The sequence below is a fragment of the Panthera tigris genome, chromosome B3 (assembly GCF_018350195.1).
Source record: "Panthera tigris isolate Pti1 chromosome B3, P.tigris_Pti1_mat1.1, whole genome shotgun sequence".
Classification (NCBI taxonomy): Eukaryota; Metazoa; Chordata; class Mammalia; order Carnivora; family Felidae; genus Panthera; species Panthera tigris.
The window spans coordinates 59,783,178-59,794,483 of NC_056665.1; the positions used below are offsets into that span (position 1 = coordinate 59,783,178).

The following is an 11,306-nucleotide window of genomic DNA, read 5'->3' on the forward strand; positions in this document are numbered from 1 at the left end:
CCTAAAGTTACTAAGATTATAAAACTATTTTTTTTTTTTAAAGTAAGCTCTGTGCCCTATGTGGAGCTTGAACTAGGGACTCTGAGATCAAGAGTTGCATGTTCCACCAACTGAGCCAGCCAGGTGCCCCACATGGTATTATTCCTACCTTTTTTTTTTTTTTTTTCACAAGATAAGAAATATGGTCTGAAAAATAAGATCTGGGAAGACCTGAGGGAAAAATAGCATGCAAGTGAAGAGCCAAAGTTCTGCTACTCAGGGTAGAAGAGAAGTAAAATATAAACTCAAGGAGGACAGCAAATGTGTAGTCATTGGCAACCTGAATTAATGTTCACTTATCCTGAAGAACAAACCAGGCAGAACTGTGACAAAAGTTCATGTCAGACAACTGACCAAAGGCAGTTGTATAGTTTAAGCTTGTGGGATTGGAGTCAGATAGACTTGGGTTTGAATTCTGATTTTGCTCCTTACTATCATGTGATCTTAGATAATTATTTAACTTCTTTAAACCTCGGTTCCCATATCTATAAAATGGGTATAATAATGGTACTCACAAAAGAGGTTAGAGTGGGAGAGAGCCAAAGCATAAGAGACTCTTAAAAACTGAGAACAAACTGAGGGTTGATGGGGGGTGGGAGGGAGGCGAGGGTGGGTGATGGGTATTGAGGAGGGCACCTTTTGGGATGAGCACTGGGTGTTGTATGGAAACCAATTTGAGAATAAATTTCATATATTGAAAAAAAATAATGGTACTCACATCATAAGTTGATGAGATAATTAAGAATTAAAGAAATGTTTTTTAATGTTTACTAATTTTGGAGAGAGAGAGAGAGACAGAGTGCAAACAGGGGTGGGGCAGAGAGAGAGGGAGACACAGAATCTGAAGCAGGCTCCAGGCTCTGAGCTGTCAGCCCAGAGCAGACACGGGGCTCAAACCCACGAACTGTGAGATCATGACCAGGTGGTTCCTGACGACAGGAAAGGTGGTGGAAGAATCAGAGATCACATCAAGATATCTACATTTGGAGATTAAAATGGTAACACTATTGAAAGAAACGTGTAGTTGGGAAGGAGAAAAAGTTTAAAGAGAAAAATGAATTTAGTTTGAGATGTGTTGAATATGTCAATATGGCATACACAGATAATTTTCCTGAGGGCCACAATGGGATTTAATGGCATACAAGTGGCTTTTAAGTGCAATCTGTAAATTTAAGCTGTTAGTTAATGGGGGAGAAGATAGTAAAGCCAATCTGTAAATTTAAAGACACACATTATTTTTGTTAACTTGAATCCTCCCTATTGCATTTACACTATGATAAATTATTTTTTAAAGTTTATTTATTTATTTTGAGAGAAAGAGAAAGAGAGCATGCAGAAGGGCTAGAGAGAGAGGGAGAGAGAGAATTCCAAGCAAGCTCTGCACTGCCAGCTCAGAGCCCAATGAGGGGCTCAAATTCTCAAACCATGAAATCATGACCTGAGCCAAAATCAAGAGTCAAATAAATGTTCAACCACTGAGCCACCCAGGTGCCCCTGATAATTTTTAAACACTAACATATTAAAAAAAAAACAACATATTTTTTCTCCCTGACATCAGGGACATTCACTCAGTCAAGTGACAGGTGAATTTAAAAAACTAGAGAACATGGGGGGCACCTGGGTGGCTCAGTAGTTTGAGCGTCCAACTCTTGACTTTGACTCAAGCCATGATCCCAAGGTTGTGGGATCAAGCCCCTTGTTGGGCTCCACACTGGGTGTGGAGCCTGCTTGGGATTCTCTCTTGCTCCCTCTACCCCTCTGCCCCACTCACATGCTCTCCCTCTCTCTCTAAGATAAAAACAAATACTAGAGAACATAAGTTATCATCACTGTTTTGCATTCAGCAAAAAACTTTGCGGGGTAACTTGAGTGCCTTGCAAGGCTCAGCTGTTTCCAGATGCTGAACCCAGCCTTGTGGTTATTCAACAAACAACTTCACTGTTCCTTATTTATTATATCAAATAGTCCTGCCTTCTTCATTACCAAAAAACCTGAGTCAATTGATGAAGTAATTACCACAGATAACTACATATGGACAGTGGCCAAACTACCCAGAAGTGGAATGAAATGGGCTATTGGGTAAGTACATTACTGACTGGTCAATTTCTGTAGACCTGGCCAGGGGCTTCTTCAGCAAAAACAAGGAAGGAAAGAAAAGAGAAGCACCCCACTTGAGCAGACATATGCTTTTTAAATAGTCATAATTGCTTCTGTTTATTGAGAGCTGACTCTGTGCCCAGCAATGAGCCAAGAGCTTTCAAGAATTATCTCCTATAATCCTCACAACCCTGTCAAGAGGTACTATTATCGTGTCCCCTTTGAAGATGAGGAAATTAAAGCTTAGAGAAGGGATGTAATTTGTTCATGGACACAGGCTAATCATAGGGACAGAATTCAAACTCAGGTTTGAGAATCCTGTAGTAATCCAGTCTCAAGATAGCTCCAAGGCTTGGACTGAATCCCATACCACTGCACTAATCTGCCTTGTAAGAACAACCACCGTGACAAAATGCCTTTGACATTTTACAGACCCAAACTGGAATAGTTGAGTTGGCACTAGGGAAGTACCTCTGAGAACGTGCTGCTGGTCAGACTGGCCATACAGGTAGCATCAACCCTGCCTCTGGAATGCCAAAACTCCCTTGTTTGCATTGTCAGCCCAGAAACCTGAAACCCATTTCTGTTGACTTTGAGACCTAAACCTTATATAACACCTCATCATCTCTACTCCTTTTACAGGCCCATGATTTCATGCCATGATGAAGTCAAATAACCCAGGCTTGGTTTCTGTTGCAGCAGCTGAACACAAGCCAACAAGGGAAACCATTGTCCTTTTATCCAGATCAACCAACCAAGCATGAAACTATAATGGAAATGTGTGGTATTTCCTAGGGCTGATGTAATAAAGTTATCCACCCCAGATGCCCTGTCCATATATTGTAACTTGGATGGCCAGGTTTGGGGACTAGTGTTAGGGAGTCAGTTAACCTGGAAGTTATTCTCATCCAGAAATGTTGCTACTGTTCTATCAAGTTCCTTAGAAACCAGACTCCTTTTAGCTCCTGGTTTTCATATCTATAACCTTATTTGCTATAGGTCAAAAGTTGAGAGTGGGCATTGACTTTCAGATCCTGGGCTAACTACCCCCAAAGAAGAAACCTGATGTTAAACCCCTCTGGGAGATATCTTCCTTACCCCTTCTCAAGATCATAAGTGTCATTTTCAGGGGACTGTGAGTAATTTTCTGGCCGAGGGCTGATGTTACACTCAGTTACACTCAGTACCTCAACTGCCCTAGTCCCGAGGTTTTGTTCAAATCACAGGACACATTTTCTGATTCTTAAAAACTGTCCAAATATTCTCTTTCAGGATGCTACATTTATAAGGAAATGGGACTTCCCATTATCCTCCCTCTAATGTAAATCTTGAATTTCTGCCTTCACAGCAACTCCATTTTATTGATTCATTTGTAGTTACTTATGGGATCATAAATAATGGGTTCAGAAAAAAAGATGGAGGCTCACACAAAGGAGACCAAGATGCCTGTAAAACAGTGAAGCTCTTACCTGACCCAAGCCAACACTTCTCAAGAAGCCATCTCTCATTCAGGGCTTCTGGTGAAAGTGTTCAAACAATGGTTAAGCCATGTAGCTGTCCTTAAATTCCTGCCTGGCCCCTTGCCTAGGTGCAGGATTTCGTCAGCCATAGAGAACAGCCACACCTTGCCTTAATGATTTTTGCCCAAAGACTGTCCTAGCCAATGACAAGCCAAACTAGAATAATCATTAATGTCACCACAGACTATGCAGAATGATCTTAGCCTGATTTCCTGTCAGGTTCTGAATAAACCTTCTATCACCTAGCCTGATGACTCTTCCTCTGGCTTAAATTGTTTTTTAGGGAGTTTCATGAGTCCATTCCACATGTGAGCTGAACCTTCCCGGACAGACAGGGGATTGCCAGGCACAGGTGGAGTCCTAGGTCCTGCAACAGGGGTTTAGGAGCCAAGGAATTATTTGATGCAAACCTTACTCCTTTGCCAAGAGATCAGAGGGAGCTTTGGGCCATGGCTAAAACCCAGTCACAGAAACTCAGTGTGGAATGTACTCAGTCAGCTAGAGAAGGTCCAACAATTAGAGAAAAGATCAGAGTGACATACTTACTGTTTGTAGAGAAATAGTACATGCCCTTCTAGTGGAAATGGAAAAGGCAAGATCCTTTCTGGGCAGTCACATGGAGTAGAGAAAGAGAACACATTTTGAAACCTGGATTCACCATTGGATGACCTGAGGGAAGTCACATAATCTCTCTGGGACACAGTTTCCTCATCTGTAAAATGGGTTTGATAGTACCTATCTCACAAGGTGCTTATAAAGATCTAATGAAGCAGGTGTCTTGCATGGTGCTTGGAAAGTAGGACACACCCAAAACAAATGCTGGTTTCCACCTCTTATTCCCCTGCCCAAAGCTCACATTAATCCCAGATCATTCTGGGTTCTACCACCCTCAGACCTGGACAAGTAAGGCTCTCCGAGGTCCTCAGAGGTGCCTTCCTCAGAGTTTTCTAAATCCCTCCCTGGTGGTTGCTGGCAGTGCTGTCCAGCTTGGACTTGGTTCCACAGAGCCCCAATCTCTGTTTTTACCTCTTTGAGGCACTGACTCTCCATAGCCACCCCTTCCTGACATGGGATTAACCAGATGCCCTGAGGAACTCTAGAACTCATATCTATGGGTTTGTCCCTGGGCAATGTGACCAGGATCAGATTCCTGGAAATGGCCTGGTGAACAGATTATTCCAGTTGGTCAAGGTGATAGTTCTTTGAGGCCTCCTGAAAGACTGAGCTGCCAGAGTAGTGTCGACATGCTGATTTCTGGTGATTCCAATTTATATTTAGACAGGGGCCCTGCAAAAAATATTTGCCCATGGGCTCTGCAAAGTTTAAGTATGGCCCTGATTTTAGGAACCTGGAAATACTTGTCCCCACAAGTGGCTGGACTTACATGGGATTTATTAACATAGTAATTATTCATACGGTAGCTATAAAAATTATCAAATGTTTGGGCCCTAGAAAGGGCACCAATTTAAAACACTGCTTCTAAGTTAAAGCTCTGGTATCATCCTCTTTTCCCTCCCCTTTCTACCATGGCCCTGTCTCTCTCATACTGTCACCAATTCTCCATGTCTCTCATATATAGCCTCTTCTGTCTATTCCTGTTTTAGTCCATATCTCCAAGGTTCCCCCTTTCCCCTGGACTATTGCGGTGGCCTCATGGCTTCCAGGTTCTTCCCACACCATTCTGTCTCCCACACTGACCAGGAAGGAGGAAAAGCAAATATAAAAATGGGTTATCCTCTCTTTCTTTCTAAAAACAAATAAATAAACTTTAAAAAAAAGTAGGGGACACCTGAGTGGCTCAGTCTGTTAAGCGTCTGACTCTTGATTTTGGCTCAGGTCATAATCTCACAGTTTGTGAGTTGGAACCAGTGCTCAGTGGTTCCTTGCATCAGGCTCAGTGCTGACAGTGTGGATCCTTCTTGGGATTCTCTCTCCTCTGTCGCCATCCCTCCCCCTCTTGTGCACTCTCTCTCAAAAGAAATAAACTTAAAAAAAATGTATTATCATTCATACCAGCACTATTCACAATAGCCAAAATGTGGAAACTGAAATGTCCACCAACTGATGAACAGATAAACAAAATGTGGTATATCCATACAATGGAATATTATTCAGGCATAAAAAGAAGTATTGATCCATGCTTCAACATGCATGAATCTCAAGAACATATGCTAAGTAAAATAATCCAGCTAGGAAAGGGTACATATTATGTGATTCCATTTACATGAAATCTCCAGAATAGGTAGCTTCATAGAGAAAATAGATCAGTGGTTGCCAGGAGTTGGGTTAGGGAGGAGTGGAGAGTGATGGCTTCCTTAATAAGTATGGAGTTTCTTTTTTTTTATTTTCGACACATGTATACAAAACTGTTGTTAAGGTAACAGTCTAGTGGAATAAGGCAAGGCAGATTTCATTGCTGTGTTAAATCTCATGTTAACTAAGTTTTGACTAGTCATTTGCAATCTGATTTCTGGAAACATGGAGTAGAAATCCAGAATCATTGGGAGATAAATCTCAATGATAACATTAATTTACTTACACTCAAATAACTCTCTAAACAGTCACAGCCCAATTTTACAACAAGATGTGCAACAAGCAGAGAAGGAAAAGGACAAACATTGCAAATAAGTTCTTGTCCTTTGGTGGCACAAGTTCTCGGAAGTTACTCTCATCCAAATCCTGTTTCTTCAATAGCAAATAACAGCTTTTCCTTCAGTTGCTCATAGCTCTTGTAGGGTGGCAGGTCCAGGCGGTTAAAACAGGTATGACTTCTGGGTAACCAGTTTTCTTTCCCAACTTTTTCAGTGCAGAATTTCTGTGGTCATTGCTCCCCATGAAGTCAGCAAATCCTCCAACTGGCAATCAGCAGATTCCAGTAACAAACTGCAGAAGTCTCATTCTCTTCTCATTATCAATTTCTTTAACAAACTGCCCAAACCACATAATTTGTTTGCTTGTCCTAGTGTAATGATGGTAGATGGCATGTCTTCGCCAGTCATTCAAATGAATCTCTTGCATTCCACATAAAAGGACCTCTAATTCCTTTGCATCAAAGTATTGCAAGTATTTCCGGGAAGAATTTCATTAAAGCCCTCAGAGAAAGCTTGTGTCTGTTCTTCAACACCTCGAGACAACTTCCATTCAGCTACCATTCTGATATATTCCTCTTCATTTTCTTCCGTCACAAGAATATTGCCACCATTAGGTTTCAAATCATGACTCTTGATTTCACCTAAAATTTCTTTATCGACAGAGAAGTACATTTCCAAACCACGTTCCTCAATATTGTTTTCTTTAACCCAGATGAGAGAATTGTAAAATTCTGGATCAATAGATTCTAAATCCTTGAGTTCAAGTGGTTTGTTCAATATATGCTTATAGGATGAAAAAAAAAAAACACTAAAAACCTGTGTCTATGAATTTCCCATGGAACAAAGCCATGGCAATAAGCCTGCCAATAAAACAAAAATATTTCAGGTGATCTGGATTGATGTAAGAAGCAGGATTAATCTGCAAGCAGTAGTTATCCTTCCCTGCATTTTCAAACGGGCAATACATGGGGTTCAACACCTCGTTTGACAAAACAAAGAACCTCTCTCTTGCTACACCTCCATAATCTAAACCTTCTTTTCCTGGAAAAATCACCCACAAACGTCTTCGCAGATCTTAGGAATTGAAGCTCATTATCTGCTGAAAGGAATCTTCAAACAACATTTTTCTTGTCCCTGTAATCTTTATGTGCTGTGGCATCGCAAGTTGCTAACACCAGAACCAGAAATACTGAACATGAACTTGAATTTTTGATTTTCGACACATGTATACAAAACTGTTGTTAAGACAGTATGGGAACTTGAAGTCCCGTACATAGGCTATCGGTGGTCTATTGTCTAGAGCAGATTTTCCAGTGTGGGGGTCAATATAGGTGGTTGTTTTTCTATTGTGGTCCACAAAATATGGAATTCCATCTACTGTGAATCTCATTTCCCAGCCTTCAGGTAAGAGCTTTTCATTTAATTTACCTTGACTTCTGGGGTCCTCCCATTGTGTAATACAAGAGTTGTGGTTGACGAAATATACTCTACCATTGCCGTCTGTTCTCTTCTCCCACCCAGGAGGCAGGGAAAGAAGGGGATCAAATTCTTTATTTTGCAATGTAGTAAACAAATCCTGATTCCCATAAATGAATCTCTGGTTAAACTGCTGCATTGCTCCTTGAAGCTGACTACATTGGAGCTGCCACTGTTCACAGTTCCGGATGGATTCCAATGTTGGCCTCTGCCATGTTGTTGTTCTTGTGAAACTGTCAACATAATAAATATGTCCCATGTTGTCAACCCACTGTTCCCAACCAGTAGGTAGAGGTTCTGGTCTATTCCACATTGTTCTTCTTTCAATAAGATGTATGTAGTAAACTCGCCCATGCTGGTCCACTCTCTGCTCCCAGCCAGATGGTAGGGGATCTTGAGGTACAGGATTTAATGGCCTAGGGCCTGAGCCTCCAGATATACTAAGAGGAATTATTAATCCAGATGTTGCTCCTTCAGATGTATTTATATTTGTTGGTGGCAGAGAGCCCATACTGGATCCATCATTTTCAGAAGTGGCAGATGGTGAACCATTGACAGATACTGGTCTACATGGGGTAAGTGGAGGTGGTCGTGAAGGTCTGGGAGGCCTAGAAGGTTTAAAACCGCCATTTGAGAGTGATGGAGAATTATTCCCATTGACCTTCCTATTTTCACCAGTCCCTGAATCCTCAGGTTCATCTGATCCATTTGGATGTGTTTTTGCTTCATCCTTGGGTCTGGAGACATCATTAGTCTGTGAAACACATTCTGAATATGTAGTTTCACCATTGGTAACAACTTCAGACTCTAACTGCAGCCCATCAAGACAAACTGACAAGTCTCCTATTGTCTCTGTTGGCTCTTTGTCACCTACAAGCTGTAAAGTCACAACTACTTTCTCAAGTTTCATGTTGTTTGACTTTACGGTTTCAAAGATATCTAATGCAGCAGTTCCCAACAAAACATCAGATTTCAGTGTCTGATGACTCCACACACGAAAATGTAATTTCCCTCCTCCAGCTGAGGCAAGTCTCTCCATTTGGGATCTGGGTCCCACTCCCCATATCTTTTCAAAAGTTATTCTTTCAGTTAACCCAGAAACCATAAAACAATATTTGTGGCCCATGGATGGATCCTGTGTTTGGCTCATATAGACTTTTTTCCCTTTTGAAGAAAAATGTACTTACTATAAGGAAAAATGAAAGATAAAAATCCATCCTTTTTAGTGTATAATTCCACAAGTTTTGACCAACACCTACATTTGTGTGCATACTAGCATCACAATCAAGAACACTGCCCTCACCCCCCTCCCCCAACTCCTCTGTGCCTCAGGCAAATATTCAGAAGGAGCCTGTACTCTCCATTCTCTGTAGTTCCTGCCACTCTATTTCTTATATCCCACTACCTCAAGCATTTAGGTTACTTACTGAGGCCCCTGGATATTTGAGTCTGAAGTCCCTGGATTATTCCTCCTCATTCCTACATCTTTTAGCCAATCCCCTCCTACTCATTCTTTCCTATCAACACCTAATCTCGCTCAGTTCCCCTCTGTTAAGGAAAAGCTCTCCTTTGGCCTCTCCAGATGCTACCCTTCCCTCACAACCAAACTTCTTAAAAGAGTTGTTATTTGGGGACCCCCTGGTCAAATTCCCCCTTATTAGCTCAAAGTTCTCCTGATACTCACTATATACTTAAGACGTTTTTTCTATTTCTTTGGGGAAAAAAACCAAAAAACAAAAGCAAGTTATACCAAGATAACTGCGTCTTTCTCAGATGGCAAACTTTTCATGTTGCCCCCAATGGAACATATAACACTGTTTCAGAATTTTGATAAGACATTTTTACCCAAATCATGCCAACTTGTTCTCTTATGTTAAAATTATAAATAGTGAAAGACCTGCCCACTAACGTGGGCTCAAGTGGGGGAATAGGTTCAGATTCAATGTTATATCTACAAATAATTTCTGCTTCCGTTGTCTCTCTGAAAAAATCACCCAGTATGAGAAACCCTGTGTCTTTTCTCCCATAAAATGAGAGATCCGGATTGACTTGCATATTTGGAAAAGAAAAGAGAGAGAGAGAAAAAAAGCTAATCCTTCCATCTCATTCACAGAGGGTTGAAACAAAGGTGGGTAATACTTAAATGTTACTGAATATTGTTTTGAGTAAAAAATAAAGGAACAGTAAAAAAATTCTCAACTGGCCTCTGATTCTTGTTGTTCTGAAATTCTCCCTTCACTGGATATTTTTAAAAGAATGAAAGGAATGCCTGGGTGGCTTTGTTGGTTAGGCCACCAAATACCTTGATCTCAACTCAGGTCTTGACCTTAGTTGTGAGTTCGAGCCCCATGTTGGGCTCCATGATGGCTGTGGAACTTACTTAAAAAGAAAGAAAGAAAAGAAAAGAATGAAAAGGAAACCTGGCACAAGGGAAGTCCATCCCAACTCTGTCCACATTCACTGGATCCATTTCCTCACCTGCCAGGCAGTCCTCTTCTCTCTCCAATATCTTCTCTTCTTCCACCATCTCGCTGTCAAAATCTTTCTCCTGAAGGTCCAATTGTCTCCATACCACAAGCTGATGGACACTTTTCAGACTTCATGTTACTTGATGGCTTAGCAGCACTGCATGCTGGTATGCATTTCCTTTTTCTTGAGACACCCTTTCTCTTTGGCTTCTTGGGATAACCACTTCCTGCTTTTCCTGCTACCTCCCTGGCTGCTGTTCAGCCTCCATGGGCATCTTCCTCCTCTACCCACCCTTTAAATGATGGTGTTCCTCAAAGATTCATTCTAGGTGCTCTTCTCACTCTACAATCTTTCCCACGTGCACACATCCAAACCCTCAGCTCCAATGACTGTTTTCTTATGTCTCACATCCAGACTTCTCCTCAAAGCTCCAAATTCATCTGTTCAACAGCCTAATTAGCCTCTCTGTTAAATGTCTAAAGAGCATCTCAAACTCAATCACAAATCCTGAGCCTGACCCCTATTCTGACCCTGCAAACTTGGTCCTTATCCAGTGTTTCCTATTTGAAGAACAGCACCACTACCTACCCAGAAGCATGAAGCCAGAACCTTTGGACTCATATCTCCTTCTCCCTCACTCCACATATCTAATCAATCACCATAGCCTGTCAGTTTTATTTTATTTTTAAATTTTATTCAAATTCAAGTTAGCTAACATACAGTGTAATAATGATATCCAGGAGTAGAATTTAGTGATTCATCATTTACATATAATACCCAGTGCTCATCCCAACAAGTGCCCTCCTTAACACCCATCACACATTTTCTCCACCCCCATCAAACCTTAGTTTGTTCTATATATTTAAGAGTCTTTTATGGTTTTTCTCCCTCTCTCTTTTCATCTTATTTTTCCTTCCCTTCCCCAGTGTTCATCTGTTTCGTTTCTTAAATTCCACATATGAGTGAAATTGTATATTTATTTTTCTCAGACTGACTTATTTCGCTTAGCATGATACACTCTGGTTTCATCATCGTTGTTGCAAATGGCAAGATTTCATTCTTTTTGATCGCCAACTAATGTTTCAGTGTGTGTGTGTGTATGTGTGTGTGTGTG

The 11,306-nt window shown here is 41.1% G+C and overlaps 1 long non-coding RNA gene and 1 pseudogene across 1 annotated transcript; one reads left to right on the forward strand and one right to left on the reverse strand.

The window, feature by feature from the left end:
• Positions 1-2,008: 2,008 nt before the first annotated feature.
• On the forward strand, positions 2,009-2,921 carry LOC122239230. Its single transcript, XR_006218185.1, has 3 exons — positions 2,009-2,118; positions 2,569-2,644; positions 2,779-2,921. It is a non-coding gene; the product is annotated as an uncharacterized LOC122239230 (long non-coding RNA).
• Positions 2,922-6,152: 3,231 nt separating this feature from the next.
• LOC102966063 lies at positions 6,153-8,726 on the reverse strand (annotated as a pseudogene).
• Between the last annotated feature and the right edge of the window lie 2,580 nt (positions 8,727-11,306).